The sequence below is a fragment of the Bos mutus genome, chromosome 1 (genome assembly GCF_027580195.1).
Source record: "Bos mutus isolate GX-2022 chromosome 1, NWIPB_WYAK_1.1, whole genome shotgun sequence".
NCBI lineage: Eukaryota > Metazoa > Chordata > Mammalia > Artiodactyla > Bovidae > Bos > Bos mutus.
The window spans coordinates 133997937-134022856 of record NC_091617.1 but is presented as its reverse complement, the minus strand read 5'-3'; the positions used below and the strand labels follow the sequence as shown (position 1 = coordinate 134022856).

At 38.7% G+C, this 24920-nt stretch overlaps 1 protein-coding gene and 1 pseudogene across 2 annotated transcripts in view; one reads left to right on the top strand and one right to left on the bottom strand.

The window, feature by feature from the left end:
* The window catches only part of RYK (receptor like tyrosine kinase), a 109269-nt gene that overhangs the window by 4135 nt on the left and 80214 nt on the right, over positions 1–24920 (bottom strand). The gene's annotated exons all lie outside the window — the stretch shown is intronic.
* LOC102280262 (geranylgeranyl transferase type-1 subunit beta pseudogene) lies at positions 14472–16970 on the top strand (annotated as a pseudogene).

The following is a 24920-nucleotide window of genomic DNA, read 5'->3' as shown; positions in this document are numbered from 1 at the left end:
AATATAAAGTGGATTTTAGACAAGAACCAGCGACGATCAACTCAGTGGTTGGACTAAGAAGCTCCAGAGCACTTCTCAAAGCCAAACTTGCACCAAAAGGTCACAGACATTGTTTGCTGGTCTGCTGCCTGTTTGATCCACTACAGCTTTCTGAATCCCAGCAAAACCATTACATCTGAGAAGCATGCTCAGCAAATCAATGAGATGCACCAAAAACTGCAATGCCTGCTGCTGGCATTGGTCAACATAAAGGGCCCAATTCTTCTCCATGACAATGCCAGACCTCACGTCACACCATCAATGCTTCAAAAGTTGAACGAATTAGGCTACAAAGTTTTGCCTCATTTGCCATATTCACCTGACCTCTCACCAACCAACTACCACTTCTTCAAGCATCTCTACAACTTTTTGCAGGGAAAATGCTTCCATAACCAGGAGGAGGCAGAAAATGCTTTCCTGAGAGTTTGCTGAATCCCAAAGAATGGATTTTTACATTACAGGAATAAACAAACTTATTTCTCACTGGCAAAAATGTGTTGATTGTAATGTTTCCTATTTTGATTAATAAAGATGTGTTTGAGTCTAGTTATAATGATTTAAAATTCATGGTCCAAAACCACAATTATGTTTGCATCAACCTAATAAAATGTATGTCGAGAACAGCATAAAGGATGGGTAGCGATGAGTGTAAACAATGTATTGTAAGCTGCTTATATTAAATATGAAGTGGCATAATATTTGAAAGCAGGATGTGTACACTGTAAATCCTAGAACAGGTTTCTTAACCTCAGCACTACTGACGTCATGGAGTGACTGAATTTCTGTTGCTAGAGGCTGCCTTGTGCATGGCAGGATGTTTAGTTCAGCAGCATCCCTGGCCTTCAGCCACTAGATGCCCCAAGTAGTGATAACTGAAAATGCCTCCAGAGACTGCCAAATGCCCAAACCCCCAGGACAGAGGGTACAAAATTGCCCCCAAGTGAGGAAACCCTAAGCTAGACTGACCAAAGAAAACAAAAAGACAACCAAAATCAGGAATAAAAAAGGAAACATCATTACAGACCCTACAGACATTAAAAAATATTACAAGTAGCTCAACTTTATGCCAATAAATTCAACAACTTAGATTAAATGAACAAATTCCTTGATAAACACAAATTACCAAAACAGACACCAAAAAAGAAAATATATATAGCTCAGTAATGTTTTTTAGAGAAACTGAATTCACAATTTAAAATGTTTCCACAAAGAAAACTCTATATCCAAACAATTTCACTGGGTGAGTTCTATTAAGCTTGAAAGAAAAGAATAATACAAGCCTATTATTCGTTTGCTGCTGCTGCTACTGCTGCTAAGTCGCTTCAGTCGTGTCTGACTCTGTGCGACCCCATAGACGGCAGCCCAACAGGCTCCCCCATCCCTGGGATTCTCCAGGCAAGAACACCGGAGTGGGTTGTCATTTCCTTCTCCAATGCATGAAAGTGAGAAGTGAAAGTGAAGTCGTTTGCTAGGGATGCCATAAAAAGCACCACAAACCAGGTAACTTGAACAATGGTATTTATCTCACAGCTCTGGAGGCTAGAAGTCCAAAATCAGGGTGTCAGCAGGGCTATTCTCCCTCTGAAGCCTATAGGGGTGAATCCTTCCTTGCCTCTTCCTCGCATCTGGTGGTTTGCCAGCAATCCTTAAGTGTTCCTCAGTTTGCTGCTGTAGTACTTCAATTTCTACCTCTATTTCACATATCATTCTCCCTTTGCAGGCCAGTGTCTCTTCTTATAATAACATCAGTCATACTGGATTAAGGTTTACCTTAATTATGACTTCATTTCAACATTTTATCTCTAACAATTCCAAAAAGTCACTTTTTGAGATAAAGGGGTTAAGAGCTTCCATGTATCTTTTGGGGGAACACAACAGAAACCACAGCACCATCATATACAAACTCTTTCAGAAAACAGGGGAGGATGAAACACTTCTCAATTCTTTTTTAGACCAGAGTTATCCTAAATAACCAAACCAAAGTGTTAAACTTTTCGGAACTTAATATCTTTTTCATTAATTATTACCACTAGGTAGAGCATGGCCATCCTTGAGGTCTATACTTTGGGAGGAGGGAAAAGAACAGGATCAGATGCAGATGGGTCTGTATTTTTAAAATCTCCACAGAGACAGAGTCTATTGAAATTTCCATAAACTTACCAGTTTAAGAGTAATATTCTATTCTGCTTAAAAATGGAAAAATGATTTCAAATTAATAAAGTTAAAAGAAAGTACCTGCTTACACACAGGTATTTTCTACCTTTAAACTTTATATGGCAAATACATGGGGAAACAGTGGAAACAATGTCTGACTTTATTTTTCTGGGCTCCAAAATCACTGCAGATGGTGATTGCAGCCATGAAATTAAAAGATGCTTACTCCTTGGAAGGCAAAGTTATGACCAACCTAGACAGCATATTAAAAAGCAGAGACATTACTTTGCCAACAAAGGTCCATCTAGTCAACACTATGGTTTTTCCAGTGGTCATGTATGGATGTGAAAGTTGGACTGTGAAGAAAGCTGAGCGCCAAAGAATTGATGCTTTTGAACTGTGGTGTTGGAGAAGACTCTTGAGAGTCCCTTGCACTGCAAGGAGATCCAACCAGTCCATCTTAAAGGAGATCAGTCCTGGGTGTTCATTGGAAGGACTGACGTTGAAGCTGAAACTCCAGTACTTTGGCCACCTGATGCGAAGAGCTGACTCATTGGAAAAGACTCTGATGCTGGGAAAGATTGACGGCAGGAGGAGAAGGGGACGACAGAGGATGAGATGGTTGGATGGCATCACCGACTCGATGGACATGAGTTTGAGTGAACTCCGGGAGTTGGTGATGGACAGGGAGGCCTGTGTGCTGTGGTTCATGGGGTCGCAAAGAGTCAGACACGACTGAGCAACTGAACTGAACTGAACTGAAACTTTATATAAACTCTTAATAATGACAGTAATTAGTCAATGCAATGATTAATTTTTAAAGTAGTGTCCTATTTCCACAGGGAAAGTAGTTCACTACACAGATGGAGCAGAGCCTTTACAAGATGAGACGGATCTGTTATTCACTCATTGGGGCAGCAGCTGTGGGGAAGGAATAATCAATCCAAACAATCTTGGAGGAAGAAACAATGAGAATTGGTAAGAAGTGGATGCTGCCACTTCAGTAACCCCATCCACTGACAAAAGAAGTTCTAACAACTTCTGACTCTAAAACAGTAATGCTGGTGGTATCTGTGACCTGGAGTGTACACAAGTATCATAACAGTATAACATGTATAAGCTGACTTTTAAAAAGTACTTTTGTCACATTGTTTTGTCCACATTATCACTAAGCACCATCTACGGTTCCTGTATTACAAATTGCAGCACTAATAAACACCAAAAAAGAACAATAAAGCCAAATGGAAAGTTGCAGTTTCATTTCCTTAGAAGCTAACAACAACACAAAAACTGATTAATTACATGTTGGCTCACCAACCCTCTTTTAAAAAAAAATCAAGACCAAATAGCACAAGGACGATTTGTGGAAAACTTGTTCTCTCAAGTCTTCTGACAACTGAACTATTTTAAATTTAGACAGACATTCTATAATTTTCACTTGTTTGATGTTGTTGGAAAGGGCACAGTAAGAAGGTCAGGCTGTTTTTCCCAGAGTTTTATGTAAAATGTATTGCTATGTCCATTTAAGGAACATGTAGAGAGTAACAATGTTCTTCTATTTCTCTTAATCCTCTTCTCCAACTTGTGTTATTTTATAGCTTAATACACAAAAGATATAAAATACCTTTTTTCACTAATAACATGTGATGTTCACTAACACACTGATGTGACTTGTCAACAGGTATATAAATAAAATTCTTTTTTACTCTTTGATGGAATGTTTACTAATGCTGGGACTATTCAGAGATTTTCACTTTGTTACTTCAGGTATTTATAATGCAAGGCTGATCTCAATATATTATATATGATGAGAAAAAAAATTTGTCCAATTCTGAATGATCTCATCTGACCACAGTAGAGCATCATCAAGTGTTCTATGGCTAAAAAATCTGTTAACACTAGAAACTTAACATCCTTTTTTCATATATGGAAATAGGTTCAGATGACCAAAGTAGCATTAATTTAATCTGGGACAAGTGCTTTCCAAGCTTGAGTACTAAGAAGAGTCACCTGGAGTGTTTGTTAAAAATACAGATTCCCCAGCCCCATCTTAATAGTTTGGAGGCCTAGAAGTCAACATTTTTAACAGATATTTAGACCCATCTATCTTTAGACCTAGCTGGGTCTAAAGATCCTGCAAATTTAGGAAATAGTCTCAGATGAGGTAGCAGTGATGGTCAGACAGCAAAGACAGATGACAGTTTTTATTTTTACTGTAGTATGGCCAACATATAATAAACTGATTTGCTATAGTCTCCCACATGTATATACCTCTGAAACAAGTCCCATAATCAAGACAATAAACAAATCCATCACTTCCAAAAGATTCTTACAGCTCTAATCCTTTTCCCCTAGTCCTCTCTACCACCACCCCTACTATTTCCAAATAACAATTAATCTGCTTCCTGTCATTAATATTTGTTTGCATTTTCTACTGCGTGCATGCTAAGTCACTTTAGTAGTGTCCAACTCTTTGCAACCCTATGGACTGTAGCCTGCCAGGCTCCTCTGTCCATGGGATTCTTCAGGCAAGAATACTGGAGTCGGTTGTCATGCCCTCCTCCAGGTGATCTTCTTGACCCAAGGACTACAGAATTTTACATAAATGGAATTATTCAAACTGTACACCTTTCCTAGCTTCTTTCACTCAGAATAACAATTCTGAGATTCATTCATGATGTTGCATGTATCAACTTTTCATTGTTGAATAGGATATGAATATAGCTGTTTTTACCTGTTGATAGACATTTGGATTATTTCCTGGTTTAGCTACAAAAACAAAGCTGCTATGGACATCTATGTACAAGTATTGGCAAGGACACATGCTTTCATTTACCTAGGAGCAAAATGACTAGATGTGGTATGTATATGTTTAATTTTTTAAGTAACTGCCAAACTGCCTTCCAAAGTGAATGGACCATATTACATTCCCATCAGCAGTGTAAGAGAGCTACCATTTTTCCATATCTTTGCAAACACTTTGGTCTTCAATGCTAGCCACAGTTAACGGGTGTATAATAGTATTTCATTGTAGTTTTAGTTTGCATTTTCCTAATGACTAATGATGTTAATCATATTTTCGTATGCTTATTTGTCATCTATGTATCTTCACCGGTGAAGCATCTGTTTAGATATTTTGCTCCCCCCTTTTTTTTTTACATTGAGTTGCTTTTTTTTCCTTTTATATTTACTTATTTGGTCCTCCAGCCAGCATGTGAGATCTTAGTTCCCCAATCAGGGATCAAACCCAAAACCCCTGCACTGGAAGCACAGAATCTTAACCACTGGCACATACACAATATAAATCAAGATAAATCACAGATGTTCACAAACACAGTTAAAAGCTATGGTGGCTAGATGCTGATATGCTAAGTGTAGTGCCTGGGTAAGAAGCTTGGCAAGGCCACTCTTGGTTACGGTAGTTAGGGTGAGAGATGCCTCTATAATCACTGCTGCAAAACACTTGAAAGCTACTTTGATTTTTACCTTTTTTTGTAAAACCAAAATCCTCTTTGGATTTCTCTTGGTTTGTGAAAATCAGTATACTAACAAAGGTCTTTTGTAAAAGCAAAGTCACATAAAGCAAACTTCTGAAAAGTAGGGAATGCCTGTACTGAATTTCTAGAGTTCTTTATATATTCTGCAAATTTGTCCTTTACCATAGATATACGATTTGCAAACATATTCTAAGTGTGACTTGTCTTCTCATTCTCTCAACACAATTTCAAAGAGAACAAGTTTCAAATTTTTATAAAGTCTAATTTGTTCTTTTACAGATCTTTACTTGGTGTCTTACCTAAGAAATCTTTGCTTAATGTAAAGCCCCAAAGATTTTCTTCTACTGTTCTCTTCTAGGAGTTTTATAGTTTTAGGTCATGCACTTAGGTCTGTGATTTACTTTGGGGTAACTTTCGAACATGGAATAAGTTATTAATTGACGTTCATTTTTTTTTTCCTGGTAGCTGGATATCCAGTTGCTCTAGGACCATTTACTTAAAAGATAATCCTTTCTTCACTGACTTGCCTTAGCACTTCTGTTGCAAATTAACTGTCCATACATATGTAGGTCAAGTTTTAGACACTCTATTCTACTCCACTGAACTACCTATCTTAGTGCCAATACAACTGTTCTGATTACTGTAATTTGAAATCAAACCCATAATGTCCTTTTTTCAAAGTGTTTTATGAAGTGAAAAGTTATCTTTTCATATCAATCTTATCAACTTCTACAGAAAACATTTAAAGTCTGCAAATATTTTCTTTGAAAATGTGTTGAATCTATAGATCAACTTGGAGAACATCTCAATATTGAGTTTTCTGGCCAAAAAACAAGGTACAGCATTCCATTTATGTAGGGTGTTAATTTCTCTCAACAATGTTTCCTAGTGTTCATCATAAAAATCTTTCCCAATTTTTGTCATATTTCTAAGAATTTCATACATTATGCTATTTTTTTCCCAAAAAACCCTAATATCTGATTTTTATTAGTATATAGAAATACAACTGATTTTTGAACACTGATCTTGTATTTTTCTAAACTCATTTTTCTAAATTTTTCTAAACTCATTTACTCGATTTTCTTCATAGACAATTAAGTTGTCCACAAATAAAGTTACTTTTTCTATCCAGTCTTTTCTTGCCTTTCGTTTCCTTTTCTTGCCTCAGTACACCAGCTAGAACCTTGAGAACAATACAGATGAGAGTAGGTGTCCTTGTCTTGTTCCTGGTATTAGGTAAAACGAATTCAGCCTTTAAGCATTAAGTACAGTAATAGCTATAGTGTTTTGTTTTGCGTAGATGCCCTTTACCAGACTGAGGAATTTCTGTGTCTATTCCTAGACGGCTAGAAATTTTTATTAGAAATGAATTTTGGATTTTTTTTCTAATACTTTTTCTGCATCTACTGAGATGATCATGTGTTTTTCTTTTTTAGTATGTTAATATGGTATATTGCACTGCTTGATTTTTCAAACGATAAAAAAGCTTGTATTCTTGGGATAAAGTCTATGTGGTCATAATATTATTTTAAAATATACTTATGGAGTCTAAACTTTCAATTTTTTACATTTGTGACCATGATAATGATATGTAGTCTTCTTCGGTGATGTTTCAAGGTATTGCTGAAGTCAGAGAATGAGTTATTAGCGTTGCTCAGTCGTGTCCAACTCTTTGTGACCTCATGGACTATACAGTCCATGGAATTCTCCAGGCCAGAATACTGGAGTGGGTACCCTTTCCCTTCTCCAGGGGATGTTCCCAACCCAAGGATCAAACCCAGGTCTCCCGCAGTGCAGGTGGATTCTTTACCAGCTGAGTGACGAGGGAAGCCCCAGCATGAATAGAAAGTATTCTCTCAACTTTCTGAAGGAAATTGTATAGAATTTGTATTATTTCTTCCTTAAACATTTCAAGGCATTCACCACTGCCGCAGTTTAATACAAACCTAAAGTTTTCTTTTGGGGCAGGCTTTTAGCTAAAAATTAAATTTTGGGGAAATTCCCTAGCAATCTAGTGGGTAGGACTCTTGAGCTTTCACTGTTGAGGGCCTAGGTTCAAGACAGTGCAAGCCACACGGCGTGGCCTAAAAAAAAAAAAAAAAAAATCAACTTTTAAATAGATATGGGGTATTCAGATTATCATCTTTTAGGATTTTAAATAGCTCTGCTGGAATTCCATCACCTACACTGGCAGTGGGGGAACTCTGTTTTAATTATTCTCCTTTAGCAGGTATTCCATATTTACAGGATTGAAGTTGATAACATGTGTTTGTGCACACACATGGGCATGTGCCTTTTGGGGCATTTATTTTAAGATCACTCACACCCAGCAGTGTTAGTCTTATCCTTGGAGAGCCGCATAGTTGACTCTATAAAAGGATCTCAGAGGGCCTCACACTGTCCTCTTCTACCCTCTATTTCCATGTTGAATCTTCCTCTTTCTCTTTGTATCACTCCCTTTGTCAGACTTCCCTTCAGAGATTCCATCTGCTCCCTCGACTACAGTTGTTATTTATGAGTAAATGATTTATTAATTGACCTCTGTGGCCTAAGGTGTCCCTCTTAACTATTAGATACATTGCATAGATATCTACTGTGCTTTTGTACCCAGGGCCCATGTTTCTGAAAATGTCAGTATAATATTTGTATTGTGAAGATGCAACTCAATTGAGGACAACAAGTAGACTGTCTGGTTTTGGGAGAAAACATGATTGATTTGCTATGGGGCATGTTGAGTTCAAGATACTGATGGGTGGAGTGTAGGTCTGGACTTCTAGAAAGACACAGAAGCAGGATATTATAAATTGGACATCAGCTTCATGAAAGTGGTGATTGAATAAACAGAGAGCTTATGGTTCTCAGAGGTATAAAGAAGCAAATAGAAAGAGAAGAAAGCCAAGAGAAGAACATAGGGAATGTTGACTTTTAGTTAGTGAGAAAGGAAAGATGAACAGTGAAATAAAGCAGAAAATTAAGAAGAGAATCCAGAGAATGCTGTGTCTCAGAAACCAAGGAGGGAAATAATTTCAAGGAGATTCTAGTCTCTAAACATACCTGCAATGGTCAGAAAGGATGAAGAAATCATTGGGGGCTTTTAAACAAGCAGGTTTAGTAAATCAATAAAGATAGATACGATTGTCATGGCCCTGTGGGGATGAGAAAGTGGAGACAATAAGTAGATTACACTTTGAAGAAGTTCAGTTATGAGGAAGGGTGGAAGGATTGTACCTTAATGGGCTGGTAAGAGAAAGAGAGGTTTTATTGTGTTTTCTTTTATTGACTTTGTTCTGGTTTTAGGCAAGGAAGCAATAGAGACAAAGAAACTGGACATATGATTACTTGAAGAGAGGTCCAAGCAATGATAGGTGAATGGGCCCAGAAGTCCAGATAAAGGTATAGTTTGGCATAGGAGGAGGTATACCTCGTCTGAGATGGGATTAGAGCAAGAGATAGGACAGAGAAGATATGGAAAATTCTTAAAGAAGGATCTCTCATTGACCTGTGGGACAACTTTAGGTTGCTGAATATATTTGTAAGTGGGGTCCTTAAAAGCATGCAGTGGAGATATGGGGCAGGGGACAGTGGACAGAAAGAATGATGAAGAAATAGCAACTGAAATGTTTCCAAATTTGATTAAAATTATAAAGCAACAGATCTAAGAGCTCAACAAACCTCAAACACTATAAGCATGAATAAATTTACGGAATATATCAAATTGTTCAAAACTACTGATAAACAGAAAATCTTAAAAGCTGCCAGAAAACACAATGCTAATATACAGAGGAACCAAGATACTTTCTCAAAGGAAGTCATTCAAGGGGGAAGACAGTGAAGCAACATCTTTAAAAATCTTCAACATCTACTGTATGAAAAATACCCAGCTAAAATATCTTTCAAAAAATGGAGAAATAAAGACTTTTCCAGAAATAAAAAAGCTGAAAGAATTTATCACAAGCAGATACACACTGTAAGAAATGGTAAAGGAAGTCCGATAGGAACCAATAATGTCAAATGGAAATATGGCTCTAACAGAGGAACAAAGAGTACCAGACATGGTAACTGCATGGGTAAATATGTGCAACTTTTTTTTTCATTGCTTAAATCCTTTAAAAGGATCATTGAACATATCCCCATGCCCTTTTTGCAGTAATTGATAAAACAGAAAATCAGTATAGATTTGAAAGACAGTATCGACCATCTCGATCTAACTAACAATTATAGAACATTCCATCCAACAACAAAAGAATGTGTATTTTCAGGTCCACATGGAATATTTACTACTAAGGTGGACCATTTTCTTGACCATGATGAAGTCAATAAATTTAAAGGATTTAATTCATGCAAAGTAGGGTTTTGTGAACACAATAGAATTAAATTTAGAAATCAAAAACAGAAATCTAGAAAATCTTCAAATATTTAGAAACTAAATAATACATGTCATCCAAATAGCTCACATGTCAAAGAAGTAATCAAAAGGAAAATTACAAAGTACTTAGAACTGAATGAAAATAAAAACACATTTCAAAATTTGTGGGATGTTGCATGTATACTATTAAACATAAATATTAGAAAAGAAGAAAAGTCTTAAATTAGTGACTTTCATTTTCACCTTAAAAAACTAGAAAAAGAAAAAATTAAACTCCAAGTAAGTTGGTGAAAGGAAATAATGAAGATTAGATGGAAGTCAATGAAACATGAAACAGAAAAATTAGTGAAAACAATTCTTAACTCTGAGAATATCATTAATGATAAATCTTTTGCCAGATTAAAGGAAATAAATGTTATAAATTAACAATATAATGAATGAGAAAGGTGATATCATTAAAGGTTCTTACAGGTGTTAAGCAGTAAGAGAATATTATGAACTTTTTCTCAGTAAGTTTAGACACTTGGATGAAATGGACAAATTCTTTGGAAGATAAGAATTCTCAAAGCTCAGTCAAGAAGTAGATAATCCGAATGTTATTCAGCTGTCAAGTCATGTCCCCAAAGACTGCAGCATGCCAGGCTTCCTTATCCCTCACCATCTTCTGGAGTTTGCCCCAGTTCATGTCCATTGCATTGGTGATGCCATCCAGCCATCTCATCCACTGTCGCCCTCTTGTCCTTCTGCCTTCAATCTTTCCCAGCATCAGGGTCTTTTCCAATGAGTCAGCTCTTCGCATCAGGTGGCCAAAGTATTGGAGCTTCAGCTTCAGCATCAGTCCTTCTAATGAACATTCAGGGCTGATTTCCTTTAGGATTGACTGGTTTGATCTCCTTGCAGTTCAAGGGACTCTCAAGAGTCTTCTACCGCACCACAGTTTGAAAGCATCAATTCTTCGGTGCTGAGCCTTCTTTATGGTCCAGCTCTCACAACTGTACGTGACTACTAGAAAGACCAGAGCCTTGACTATATGGATGTTTTCGGCAAAGTGATGTCTTTGCTTTTTAACATGCTGTCTAGGCTTGTCATAGCTTTCCTGCCAAGAAGCAGTCATCATCTAATTTCATGACTGCGTTCACCATACGCGGGAGACCCAGGTTTGATCCCTGGGTTGAGAAGATCCCCCGGAGAAGGAAATGGAAGCCCACTCCAGTATTCTTGCCTGGAAAATTCCATGGACGGAGGAACCTAGCAGGCGACAGTCCACGGGGTTGCCAAGAGTCAGACACGACTGAACAACTGAACTTCACTTCACTCACCATATGCAGTGATTTTAAAGCCCAAGAAGAGGAAATCTGTCACCAATTCTGCCTTTTCCCCCTTCTATTTGCCATGAGTGATGGGACTGGATGCCGTGATCTTAGCTTTTTAATACTGAGGTTTAAGCCAGCTCTTTCACTCTCCTCTTTCACTTTCACCAAGAGGCTCTTTAGATCCTCTTTGCTTTCTAACCATTAGAATCGGTATATCTGAGGTTGTTGGTATTTCTCCTGGCAAACTTGATTCCAGTTTGTAACTCATCCAGTCTGGCATTTCTCAGAATGTGCTCTGTGTACAAGTTAAATAAACAGGGTAACAATAAACAGTCTTGTACTCCTTTCTCAATCCTCAACCAGTTGTCCCATACAAGGTTCTCTAACTGTTGCTTCTTGTCTGGCATACAGGTTTCTCAGGAGAAAGGTAAGATGATCTGGTATTCCTATCTCTTTAAGAGTTTTCTACAGTTTGCTATGATCCACACAGTCAAAGGCTTTTAGCGTAGTTGATGAAACAAGAAGTAGATGTTATTCAGGAATTCCCTTGCTTTCTCTATGATTCAGCCAATGTAGGCAATCTTGACACCTGGTCCCTCTGCCTTATCTAAACCCAACTTAGACATCTGGAAGTTCTCAGTTCACATAATGCTGAAGCCTAGCATGCAGCATTCTGAGCATAACCTTACTGGCATGGGAGATGAGTGAAACCATCCAGAGGTTTAAACATTCTTTAGTACTGCCCTTCTTGGGAACTGGGATGAGGATGGACCTTTTCAGTTCTGTGGCCACTACTGGGTTTTCCAAATTTGGAAAGCCTTTCAAAGGAGGCTTTACAAATAGCTGAAGAAAGGAGAGAATTGAAAGCAAGGGAGAAAGGGTAAGGTATACACAACTAAATGCAGAGTTCCAGAAAACAGCAAGGAAAGACAAGAAGGCCTTCTTCAGTGAACAATGCAAAGAAATAGAGGAAAACAACGGATCTCTTCAAGAAAATTGGAAATATCACAGGAACATTTCATCCAAAGATGGGCACAATAAAGGACAGCAACAGCAAAGACCTAATAGAAGTAGAAGAGATCAAGAAGAGATGGAAAGAATACACAGAAGTACTGTTCAAAGATCAATATGCCAGCAGATTTGGAAAACTCAGCAGTGACAACCTGGAAAAGTTCAGTTTTCACTACAATCCCAACGAAGGACAATGTCAAAGAATGTTCAAACTTCCACATTATAGGGCTCATTTCACAGGCTAGCAAGGTAATGCTCAAAATCATTCAAGCCAAGCTTCATCAGTATATGAACTGAGACCTTCCAGATGTATAAGCTGGATTTAGAAAAGGTAGAGGAACCAGAAATCAAATTGCCAACATCTGTTGGATCATAGGAAAAACAAGGGAATTCCAGAAAACTATCTACTTGTGTTTCATTGACTAACAACTTTGTGTGGATCACAAAAAACTGTGGAAAATTCTAAACAGATGGGAATACCAGACCACCTTACCTGCCTCCTGAGAAACCCGTATGCAAGTCAAGAAGCAACAGTTAGAACCAGACATGGAATAACAGACTGCTTCCAAGTTGGGAAAGGAGTACGTCAAGGCTATATACTGTCACCCTGCTTATTTAACTTATATGCAGAATACATCATGAGAAATGCCAGGTTAGATGAATCACAAGCTGGAATCAAGACTGCCAGAAGAAATATCAATAACCTCAGATATGCTGGGCTTCCCTGGTGGCTCAGATGGTAAAGAGGAAAGAGTTCACCTGTGATGTGGGAGACCTGGGTTCCATCCCTGGGTTGGGAAGATCCCCTGGAGAAGGGAATGACTACCACCTCCAGTATTCTGGCCTGGAGAATTCCATGGACAGAGGAGATAGGCAGGCTACAGTCCATGGGGTCACACATGACTGAGCAGCTTTCACCTTCACCTTCAGATATGCAGATGACATCACCCTAATGGCAGAAAGTGAAGAGGAACTAAAGAGCCTCTGGATAAGGGTGAAAGAGCAGAGTGTAAAAGCTGGCTTAAAAGTCAACATTCAAAAAATGAAGATCATGGCCTCTGGTCCCATCATTTCATAGCAAATAGATGGGGAAAAAATAGAAACAGTGACAGACTTTACTTTCTTGGGGTCCAAATCACTGTGGATGGTGACTACAGCCAAGAAATTAAAAGACACTTGCTCCTGGGAAGAAAAAGTACAACAAACCTAAACAGCATATTTAAAAAGAGAGATATCATTTTGCCAACAAAGGTGCATATAGTCAAACCTATGGTTTTTCTAGTAGTCATGTACAGATGTGAGAGTTGGACCATAAAGAAGGCTGAGTGCCAAAGAATTGATGCTTTCAAACTGTGGTGCTGGAGAAGACTCTTGAGAGTCCCTTGGACAGCAACAAGATCAAACCGGTCAATCCTAAAAAAGGTCAACCCTGAACATTCATTGGAAGGACTGATGCTGAAGCTAAACCTTCAATACTATGGCTACCTGATGCAAAGAGCGGACTCACGGGCAAAGACCTTGATGCTGGGGAAGACTGAGGGCAGAAGGAGAAGGGCTGACAGAAAATGAGATGACTGGATGGCCTCATCGACTCAATGGACACAAGTTTGAGCAAACTCTGGGAGGCAGAGGACAGGGAAGCCTGGCATGCTGCAATTCATGGGGTTACAAAGAGTGGGACACAACTGGGGGACTGAACAACAACAACAGATAAAACAAGAAGATAAGGGACAGGAAGTTCTGAAAACCACAGGAAAGGAGTTTGGATCTCTCTTTACCAGTTCTTTTAAGAGTTCACTCTGAAGATCAAAATAACATGAAGTAACATTCCTGGAAGTGGAGGCTTGAGTTAACTCAATTTTCATAGACATTAACTAAACAATTTTCACAAATTTCCAAAACTAACACTATGCTGTTTTCAAGGTATAGGTTTTATTAATATATACCTTTTTGAATATCCAATTTTTGAAGTTATAATATTCTACCAAGTTTAATTTTTCAGACATATTTTTAACCCCTTTCCAACTAACCACAGCTGAAATATGTATCTATAGCATTGTGTTACTTTAAAAAAGCTTTACTGGCAGCAGCATGGCAGCCATGGAGGATGAGCGGCTGCATCTCCTATGGGACCAACACGTGCAGTTCTTCCAGCGTTGCCTGCAGGAGGTAACTGGTGGCCACAGTGAGTGTGCAACATAGGCTGGTCCTGTGGAAAGGTGCTGTGGAGCCAGGCAGCACCCTCAGGGGGGCTGCACAGCCACCCACCTGGCACTGTCTCTACTCCCTGCCAGCCTGTGGTCATCCACGTTCCTATGAGGTAAGGTGCAGGGGCTGAGGTGAGCAACTGACTATTGCATTTTTTGCAATAGTTTGCATTTTGTTGTTGCAAAAATGCAAAAATATTGCATTTTTGCTCTCCATGCTTGAAACGTTGGACTCCTTGCATGTGGTGAACAGGGATGATATAATTGACTGGATTTACTCCCTGCAGGTCTTTCCCACAGAAGACACATCAAATCTAAATCACTGTGGTTTCTGAGGCTCTTCGTATCTGGGTATTCATTCAATCCATCAAAGAATCCTTGAACAGTTCACCCTCACGATAGTAGCCACATAGCAATGACCTACATTGATCTTTCATTCCTAGTTACTCTTGGAGATTGACTTAAGCCAAGTAAATAAAGATGCTTGCTTAGCAGGTTAGAGAACTTCAGCTAAAAGATGAAAGTTTTTACCTGAAGGCAGTAAAAATGACATGTAATTTGTATACCCAGGCTTCAACAATACGTGAACCGAAAACTTCCAGGTGTTCAAGCTGGATTTAGAAAAGGCAGAGAAACCAGAGATCAAATTGTCAACATCTGTTGAATCATAGAAAAAGCAAGAGAGTTCCAGAAAAACATCTATATCTGCTTCACTGACTACACCAAAGCCTTCGACTGTGTGGACCACCACAAACTGTGGAAAATTATTAAAGAGAAGGGAATACCAGACCACCTTACCTGCCTCCTGAGAAATCTGTATGCAGGTCAAGAAGCAACAGTTAGAACCAGACATGGAACAATGCGCTGGTTCAAAATTGTGAAAGGAGTACATCAAGGCTGAATATTGTCATCCTGCTTATTTAACTTATATGCAGAGTATACCATGCGAAATGCCAGGCTGGATGAAGCAGAAGGTGGAATCAAGATTGCAGGAAGAAATATCAATAACCTCAGATACGCAGATGATGCCACGCTAATGGCAGAAAGTGAAGAGGAACTAAAAAGCCTCTTGATGAAAGTGAAAGAGGAGAGTGAAAAAGCTGGCTTAAAACTCAACATTCAAAAAACTAAAATCATGGTTTCTGGTCCTATCACTTCATGGCAAATACATGGGGAAACAATGGAAACAGTGAGAGACTTTATTTTCTTGGGCTCCAAAATCACTGCAGATGGTGACTGCAGCCATGAAATTAAAAGACACTTGCTCTTTGGAAGAAAAGGTATGACAAGCCTAGACAGTATATTGAAAAGCAGAGACATTTCTTTGCTGACAAAGGTCTGTATAAGTCAAAGGTATGGTTTTTCCAGTAGTTATGTACAGATATGAGAGTTGGACTATAAAGAAAGCTGAGTACCAAAGCATTGATGCTTTTGGACTGTTGGAGAAGGCTCTTGCAAGTTTCTTGGACTGTAAGGAGATCAAATCAGTCAATTCTAAAAGAAATCAAACCTTAATATTCATTGGAAGAACTGATGCTGAAGCTGAAGCTCCATTACTTTGGCTACCTGATATGAAGAACTGACTCACTGGAAAAGACTCTGATGCTGGGAAAGACTGAAGGCAGGAGGAGAAGGAGACAACAGAGGATGACATGGTTGGATGGCATCACTGACTCGATGGACATGAGTTTGAGCAAACTCCAGGAGATGGTGATGGACAGGGAGGCCTGGTGTGCTGTAGTCCATGAGGTCACAAAGTGTCAGACACAACTGAGTAACTGAACTTAACTGTGCTTCTTGTATTTGCCATATACTCAACAACTGGTCTGGCATGGATATGAAAAAAGCCATCAACTATACTGAAAGTATGTCCTATGCAATGAGCTTGCACAGGGAGCCGGACTTAAATCTCATGGAGGGTCAACTTTTTGTGGCACTGCATCACTGTGCCTGATGGGTAAACTAGAAGCTTTTCCAGAAATAGCACTGAACAGCATGAAGAGGTGGTGTATAATGAGACAACAAAATGGTTATCATGAAAGACCTAATAAGCCAAAAGATACCTTTTTTTTTTTTTGAGTGGGAGCAACTCAACTCTAAATTTCCAGTATTCTAACTTTGAGGTAAACAAAAATTACATCTCATCAACTCAAGATTGACTCATAGGGGGATTTGTCAAGTGGCCAGATAATCATTTAGATGCTTTGCATGTACACTTTGGAATCTGTGGCCTGTCACTAATGGAGGAAAGTGGCATTCATAAAGTTCATCCTGGTCTGAATGTAAGCACACGGACTTCTGAGCGCCTTTGAGATCTCCATCAGAGCTAGAAAACCAAGGACTGTCTGAACAGTGCTCAGAGAATGTACACATCTCCACTTGACTAACTTTGATTGGGAAATTGCTCAGAGAATGTACACATCTCCACATGACTAACTTTGATTGGGAAACTGCTCAGAGAATGTACACATTTCCACATGACTAACTTTGTGAAACAGTGCTCAGAGAATGTACACATCTCCACATGATTAACTCTGATTGGGGAACAGCGCTCAGACAATGTACACATCTCCACATGACTAACTTTGATTGGGAAACAGTTCTCAGAGAATGTACACATCTCCACATGACTAACTCTGTTTGGGGAACAGTGCTCAGAGAATGTACACATCTCCACATGATTAACTCTGATTGGGAAACAGTGCTCAGAGAATGTACACATCTCCACATGACTAACTTTGGGAAACAGTTCTCAGAGAATGTACACATCTCCACATGACTAACTCTGTTTGGGGAACAGTGCTCAGAGAATGTACACATCTCCACATGACTAACTTTGACTGGGAAACAGTTCTCAGAGAATGTACACATCTCCACATGACTAACTCTGGGGAACAGTGCTCAGAGAATGTACACATCTCCACATGATTAACTCTGATTGGGAAACAGTGCTCAGAGAATGTACACATCTCCACATGACTAACTTTGGGAAACAGTTCTCAGAGAATGTACACATCTCCACATGACTAACTCTGTTTGGGAACAGTGCTCAGAGAATGTACACATCTCCACATGACTAACAGTGCTCAGAGAATGTGACTGGGAAACAGTTCTCAGAGAATGTACACATCTCCACATGACTAACTCTGGGGAACAGTGCTCAGAGAATGTACACATCTCCACATGACTAACTCTGTTTGAGAATGTACACATCTCCACATGAAACAACAGTGCTCAGAGAATGTACACATCTCCACATGACTAACTCTGTTTGGGAAACAGTTCTCAGAGAATGTACACATCTCCACATGACTAACTCTGGGGAACAGTGCTCAGAGAAGGTACACATCTCTACATGATTCACTTTGACTGGGGAACAGTGCTCAGAGAATGTACACATCTCCACATGACTAACTCTGATTGGGGAACAGTGCTCAGAGAATGTACACATCTCCACATGACTAACTCTGATTGGGGAACAGTGCTCAGAGAAGGTACACATCTCCACATGACTAGCTTCGATTGGGAGGGTAGGAAGGATTTGTAGCATAACTGTAGCTCAAGGCTAAAAGCCATGTATAACCAAGTGTAGGGCTTCCCTGGTGGCTCAGTGGTAAGGAATCCACCTGCCATTGCAAGAGATGCACTTTCAATTCCCGGGTTGGGCAGATCTGTTGGAGAAGGAAACGATAACCCACTCCAGTATTCTTGCCTGGGAAATCCCATGGACAGAGAAGCCTGGTGGGCAACAGTCCAAAGGGTCGCAGAAGAGTTGGACATGAGTTAGCAACTGAGTAACAACATAACCAAGTGTGCTCTTTTTTAAAGAAGTAGAGTCTTACAACAGAATCTTGTGCTGATGTCACTCTGGAATCTGGTCTTGAACCAGTAACCTCTCTACTAGGTTCAAGAAAATCTCCATTCAAGTTTGAACCACAGTGGACTCTGCTGTGGTTCTTAAATGTTTATACTGTATCTCTAAGTTCTGTGAGGCAAATTAACTATATGTACTGTAGGTTATCTTTTTTAAAAAAATTCTTCAGTACAAAATTGTATCATATTAAAAATGTACACAAATCTTCAAAAGAAGTTAACAGCTTACACAGCATTGATAAACTTCAGGTATTTGAATACTTAGTGATCATTTAAAAAGCCTGACTGCTTATGGTAGAACACTGATACAATGAACAAAGTATCTGGGATTGTTCTTTGAAAATGGAATATCCCATAATTTTTAAAAAGAAGAATGACTTACTTTGTCTTATTCTTATGTAAAATGTGCCAATTAAACTTTTGTGGCCTATACAAATGAAACTAACTTCACAGCAAGAATAAACAGCTTAACTAATACAATAATTTTCTAAAGGGAGATTTTTGTGCTGTGTGGTTCATGTATTTTTAGATGCTGCTGGGGTAAATAATAGTTATATTGGATTATAGTTGCAAATCATTAGTTGCTTTTTTTTTTTCCTTTCTGCAGAGAAAACAGTCTTATCTAGAAGACATTTAGTGGTTTTGTTTCTTGTACTGAGATAAATGATACTGTAAATTGTACTTTTATAACTGAGTTATTTTTAGCCATTTGATTTTTTTTTTAGTTTGTTGCCCCTTTGTGTTAACTGCTCTAATTCAAACTGATGGTTCTTTAATTTTTTCTAATTAGATAAGTAAACATTTAAGTAAGAAAAAAATAAAACTACTCAAGTAAATTTAATGGTATAGCTCCATACACAGTCATTCGTATATTTGTATATTCAGGTAAGCTGGAAGGAAATGTAACATTTAGAGGTTAAGGACTGGGGATTTGCTTTGCTTTGCTTTGCTTTCTTCATTCTGTGACCTACTTGAATTGTAAGGAAGTTAGTATAAAACTTACTTTTATTAGTGATCAGTTTATCAATAAATCATATCCATCACTGTTAAAACAAAAAATAAAATAAAAAAGCTTTACTGGATGCACAGTGGTGGTATGTTGAACAGAGAGAGAGAGGCAAAGGACAGAGGCAGGGATCTGATTAATAAATTTATACAAGTGAGCTTTAAAGGGGTCTTTTTAATAACTCTTCAGTGTAAACTATCACCTAAAAATTTTAATAATCTTTATATTAATGCCACGATATTTTATATTATGGCAATATTATTCTACCACAGTTAAAAAAAAATGTCCCCAAGTGTACAATGACCGTATATATAATGCACTGACAAAAAATACACACTGACTGCAACAAATCACATTTAGTACATGTCGTTAACTCAGCTTCAAAAGTCAGCAATCTTTGGGCACACAGTGTCAACATGACTGAAAAGAGACCAAGTCTACCATAAATCTGTCCTCAGATCTAATATTGGATGCCTACCAAGCCATCACATATATCTGCTATAGACAGTACTTTCCTCCATGGAATCAGATGCTTTGACATTGCTCCATCAGAACAATGGGGCCATTTGAAGGGAATATTAAATAGAACAATAAGGATAAGGCAGGAGAGGAAACAGACGTTCACAAGATCTCTTAAGGAAAATATCTATTCTCAGCTCAGTTCAGTCGTTCAGTCATGTCTGACTCTTTGTGACACCATGAGCTGCAGCACGCCAGGCCGCCCTGCCCAACACCTACTCCCAGAGCCTACCCAAACTCATGTCCATCAAGTCGGTGATGCCATCCAACCATCTCATCCTCCGTCGTCCCCTTCTCCTCCTGCCGTCAATCTTTCCCAGCATCAGAGTCTTTTCCAATGAGTCAGCTCTTCGCATCAGGTGGCCAAAGTACTGGAGTTTCAGCTTCAACATCAGACCCTCCAATGAACACCCAGGACTGATCTCCTTTAGGATGGACTGGTTGGATCTCCTTGCAGTCCAAGGGACTCTCAAGAGTCTTCTCCAATACCACAGTTCAAAAGCATTAATTCTTCGGTGCTCAGCTTTCTTCACAGTCCAACTCTCACATTCATATATAACCACTGGAAAAACCATAGCATTGACTAGATTGACCTTTGTTGGCAAAGTAATGTCTCTGCTTTTTAATATGCTGTCTAGGTTGGTCATAACTTTCCTTCCAAGGAGTAAGCATCTTTTAATTTCATGGCTGCAATCACCATCTGCAGTGATTTTGGAGCCCAGAAAAATAAAGTCTCTCACTGTTTCCACTGTTTCCCCATCTATTTGCCATGAGGTGATGGGACCAGATGCCATGATCTTAGTTTACTGAATATTGAGCTTTAAGCCAACTTTTTCACTCTCTTCTTTCACTCTCATCAAGAGGCTCTTTAGTTCCTCTTCACTTTCTGCCATGAGGGTGGTGTCATCTACATATCTGAGCTTATTGATATTTCTCCCAGCAATTTTGATTCCAGCTTGTGCTTCCTCCAGCCCAGAGTTTCTCATGATGTACTCTGCAAATAAGTTAAATAAACAGGGTGACAATATACAGCCCTGATGTACTCCTTTTCCTATTTGGAACGAGGCTGTTGTTCCATGTCCAGTTCTAACTGTTGCTTCCAGACCTGCATATAGGTTTCTCAAGAGGCAGGTCAGGTGGTCTGGTATTCCCATCTCTTTCAGAATTTTCCACAGTTTATTGTGATCCACACAGTCAAAGGCTTTGGCATAGTCAATAAAGCAGAAATAGATGCTTTTCTGGAACTCTCCTGCTTTTTCAATGATCCAGCGGATGTTGGCAATTTGATCTCTGGATCCTCTGCCTTTTCTAAAACCAGCTTGAACATCTGGAGCTCATGGTTCACATATTGCTGAAGCCTGGCTTGGAGAATTTTGAGCACTACTTGACTAGCATGTGAGATGAGTGCAATTGTGTGGTAGTTTGAGCATTCTTTGGCATTGCCTTTCTTTGGGATTGGAATGAAAACTGACCTTTTCCAGTCCTGTGGCCACTGCTGAGTTTTCCAAATTTGCTGGCATATTGAGTGCAGCACTTTCACAGCATCATCTTTCAGGATTTGAAATAGCTCAACTGGAATTCCATCACCTCCACTAGCTTTGTTCGTAGAGATGCTTCCTAAGGCCCACTTGACTTCACATTCCAGGATGTCTGGCTCTAGGTGATGATCACACCATCGTGATTAACTGGGTCGTGAAGATCTTTTTTGTATAGTTCTTTTGTGTTTTCTTGCCACCTCTTCTTAATATCTTCTGCTTCTGTTAGGTCCATATCATTTCTGTCCTTTATTAAGCCCATCTTTGCATGAAATGTTCCCTTGGTATCTCTAATTTTCTTGAAGACAGATCTAGTCTTTTCCATTCTATTCTTTTCCTTGATTTCTTTGCATTGATCGCTGAGATAGGCTTTCTTATCTCTCCTTGCTATTCTTTGGAACTCTGCATTCAGATGCTTATATCTTTCCTTTTCTCCTTTGCTTTTCACTTCTCTTCTTTTCACAGCTATTTGTAAGGCCTCCTCAGACAGCCATTTTGCTTTTTTGTATTTCTTTTTCCTGGGGATGGTTTTGATCCCTGTCTCCTGTACAATGTCACGAACCTCTGTCCATAGTTCATCAGGCACTCCGTCTATCAGATCTAGTCCTTTAAGTCTATTTGTCACTTTCACTGTATAATCATAAGGGATTTGATTTAGGTCATACCTGAATGGATCAGTGGAGAAATAACTTAAGAAAGAATGAAGGGATGGTGCCAAAGCAAAAACAACACCCGATTGTGGATGTGACTGGTGATAGAAGCAAGGTCTGATGCTGTAAAGAGCAATATTGCATAGGAACCTGGAATGTTAGGTCCATGAATCAAGGCAAATTGGAAGTGGTCAAACAGGTAATGGCAAGAGTGAAAGTGGACATTCTAGGAATCAGCAAACTGAAATGGACTGGAATGGGTGAATTTAACTCAGATGACCATTTTATCTACTATTGTGGGCAGGAATCCCTTAGAAGAAATAGAGTAGCCATTATAGTCAACAAAAGAGTCTGAAATGCAGTACTTGGATGCAATCTCAAAAATGATAGAATGATCTCTGTTCGTTTCCAAGGCAAACCATTCAATATCACAGTAATCCAAGTCTATGCCCTGACCAGTAACGCTGAAGAAGCTGAAGTTGAATGGTTCTATGAAGACCTACAAAACCTTTTAGAACTAACACCCCAAAAAGATGTCCTTTTCATTATAGGGGACTGGAATGCCAAAGTAGGAAGTCAGGAAACAACTGGAGTAACAGGCAAATTCGGCCTTGGAGTACAGAATGAAGCAGGGCAAAGGCTAATAGAGTTTTGCCAAAAGAATGCACTTATCATAGCAAACACCCTCCTCCAACAACACAAGAGAAGACTCTACACATGGACATCACCAGATGGCCAACATCGAAATCAGATTGATTGTATTCTTTTCAGCCAAAGATGGAGAAGCTCTATACAGTCAGCAAAAACAAGACCAGGAGCTGACTGTGGATCAGATCATGAACTCCTTATTGCCAAATTCAGCCTTAAATTGAAGAAAGTGGGGAAAACCACTAAACCATTCAGGTATGACCTAAATCAAATCTAGTCTCAAGGAGAACCAAATACAAAAAATGTATCGAGGGTAACTACTTGATCACAAGACAAGAACTGGTCACTTTAAAACTATATTAACTGTTCCAAAAGTAAATCCACTTATTCCTCTTTCTCAGGAAATATTAGAACTATTTCATAAAACTAAACAATATTTTTCTTAATGTTAATATTAAACTTTAAATCCTTATTTCCTACTGTCTCAAAGATCTTTTCATTTCTCCAGCTTTTTCCTAACATCTTTTAACCAATTCATCTTAATATAAATTTAATATTTAAATAATAAGTCCAGGATTTCCCTGGTGGTACAGTGGTTAAGAATCCACCTGCCAATGCAGAGGACACAGCTGCCATCCCTGGTCTGGAAAGATTTCACGTGCCACAGAGCAACTAAACTCGTGCGCCACAACTACTGAGCCCGTGTGCTGCAACTGCTGAAGACCATGCATCCTAGAGCCTGTTGTCTGCAACAAGAAAAGCCACCTCCATGAGAAGCTTACATGGTGTGACTAGAGAACAGCCCCCACTCACTGCAACTAAAGAAAACCTGTGCAGAGCAATGAAGATCCAGTGCAACCAAAAATAAATGAAAAACACGTCTGTAAGATTGCTGATGTATAAAATGTCAACCATAATGGAAACAAAATAAGTAATGGGACTCTTAAGTATTATTTGAAAATTAATAATGAAGGAATAGCATAAAATGGAACATTTTCTGTTGTTTTAAAAATAATAAGCCTTCTCTGAAAACTACAGCTCTCTCTCTGATACCACAGTATCACAGCAGTTCAGAAGACCACTCTTCCTGGGCATATTACAAACATGAGTTTCTCCTGCTTGAGTCTGTTCAGGATTGTGGCAGTGACTTTCCATGGCACTGGGCAAATAGGAGTAATAAGAAGCACTCTGCACCAAACAGAATATCTGGATAACTTAACAGATTTCTCTTCTTCTTCTAGAAATAATCTCTAACGTTCACAAAAAAAATTATGTCAATGAATACATTTTCATGTGTAAAAAGTGAAAGTGTTAGTCACTCAGTCGTGTCCAGCTCTTTGCAACCCCATGGACTGTAGTCTGCCAGGCTCCTCTGGCCATGGGATTTTCCTGGCAAGAATACTGTTCCCTTCTCCAGAGGATCTTCCCAACCCAGGGATCAAAGTCAGGTCTCATACTACAGGCAGATTATTTACCATCTGAGCCACCAGGGAAGCCCACTTTTCATATGCCCTGCACCCTAAAAACTGTTCAAATACCTTAAAGGATCTCCTCATTGCCACAAACTACATTGCTAAGACTAGCAAGGAAATCATTTCCTTGATTTGTTTTTTTCCAAGAAAATGCTTTTTAAACACTATGTAATACCACAAAGACAAGAAAACTACCATGAAAAACTCTTAATTGTGCATTTCTAATTGCATTTGTCTCTTAATAGAAGGTAGCCTCTTAGAAGAATTATGTTAGCTACTATAATTAGCTAAATAATTCAAAGAAGATATAAATCAAGAAATCTGTTTTCAAATAAAGGAAAAGAAAGTCACCAAAAAAAAAAAAATCTATGGCAGTACCACATCTGATGAAAACAGAATAAAAACAATATCCAGAAATTCTTAAGAATGGTTAGGATGACATCATATCTTAGAATAATATTAGAGATTTATAACTAGTCAAATCTAATTGTGCATATTTCCTACATTCAACAGTTAAAAGCTTATATTAACATTCTAAGAATGTCGACATAGTGAAATATTGAATCCTTCCAGTAAAAACTGTTAAAACACAAGCCAGAAATGCAATGTATTATTTTTAAGATGGAAAAC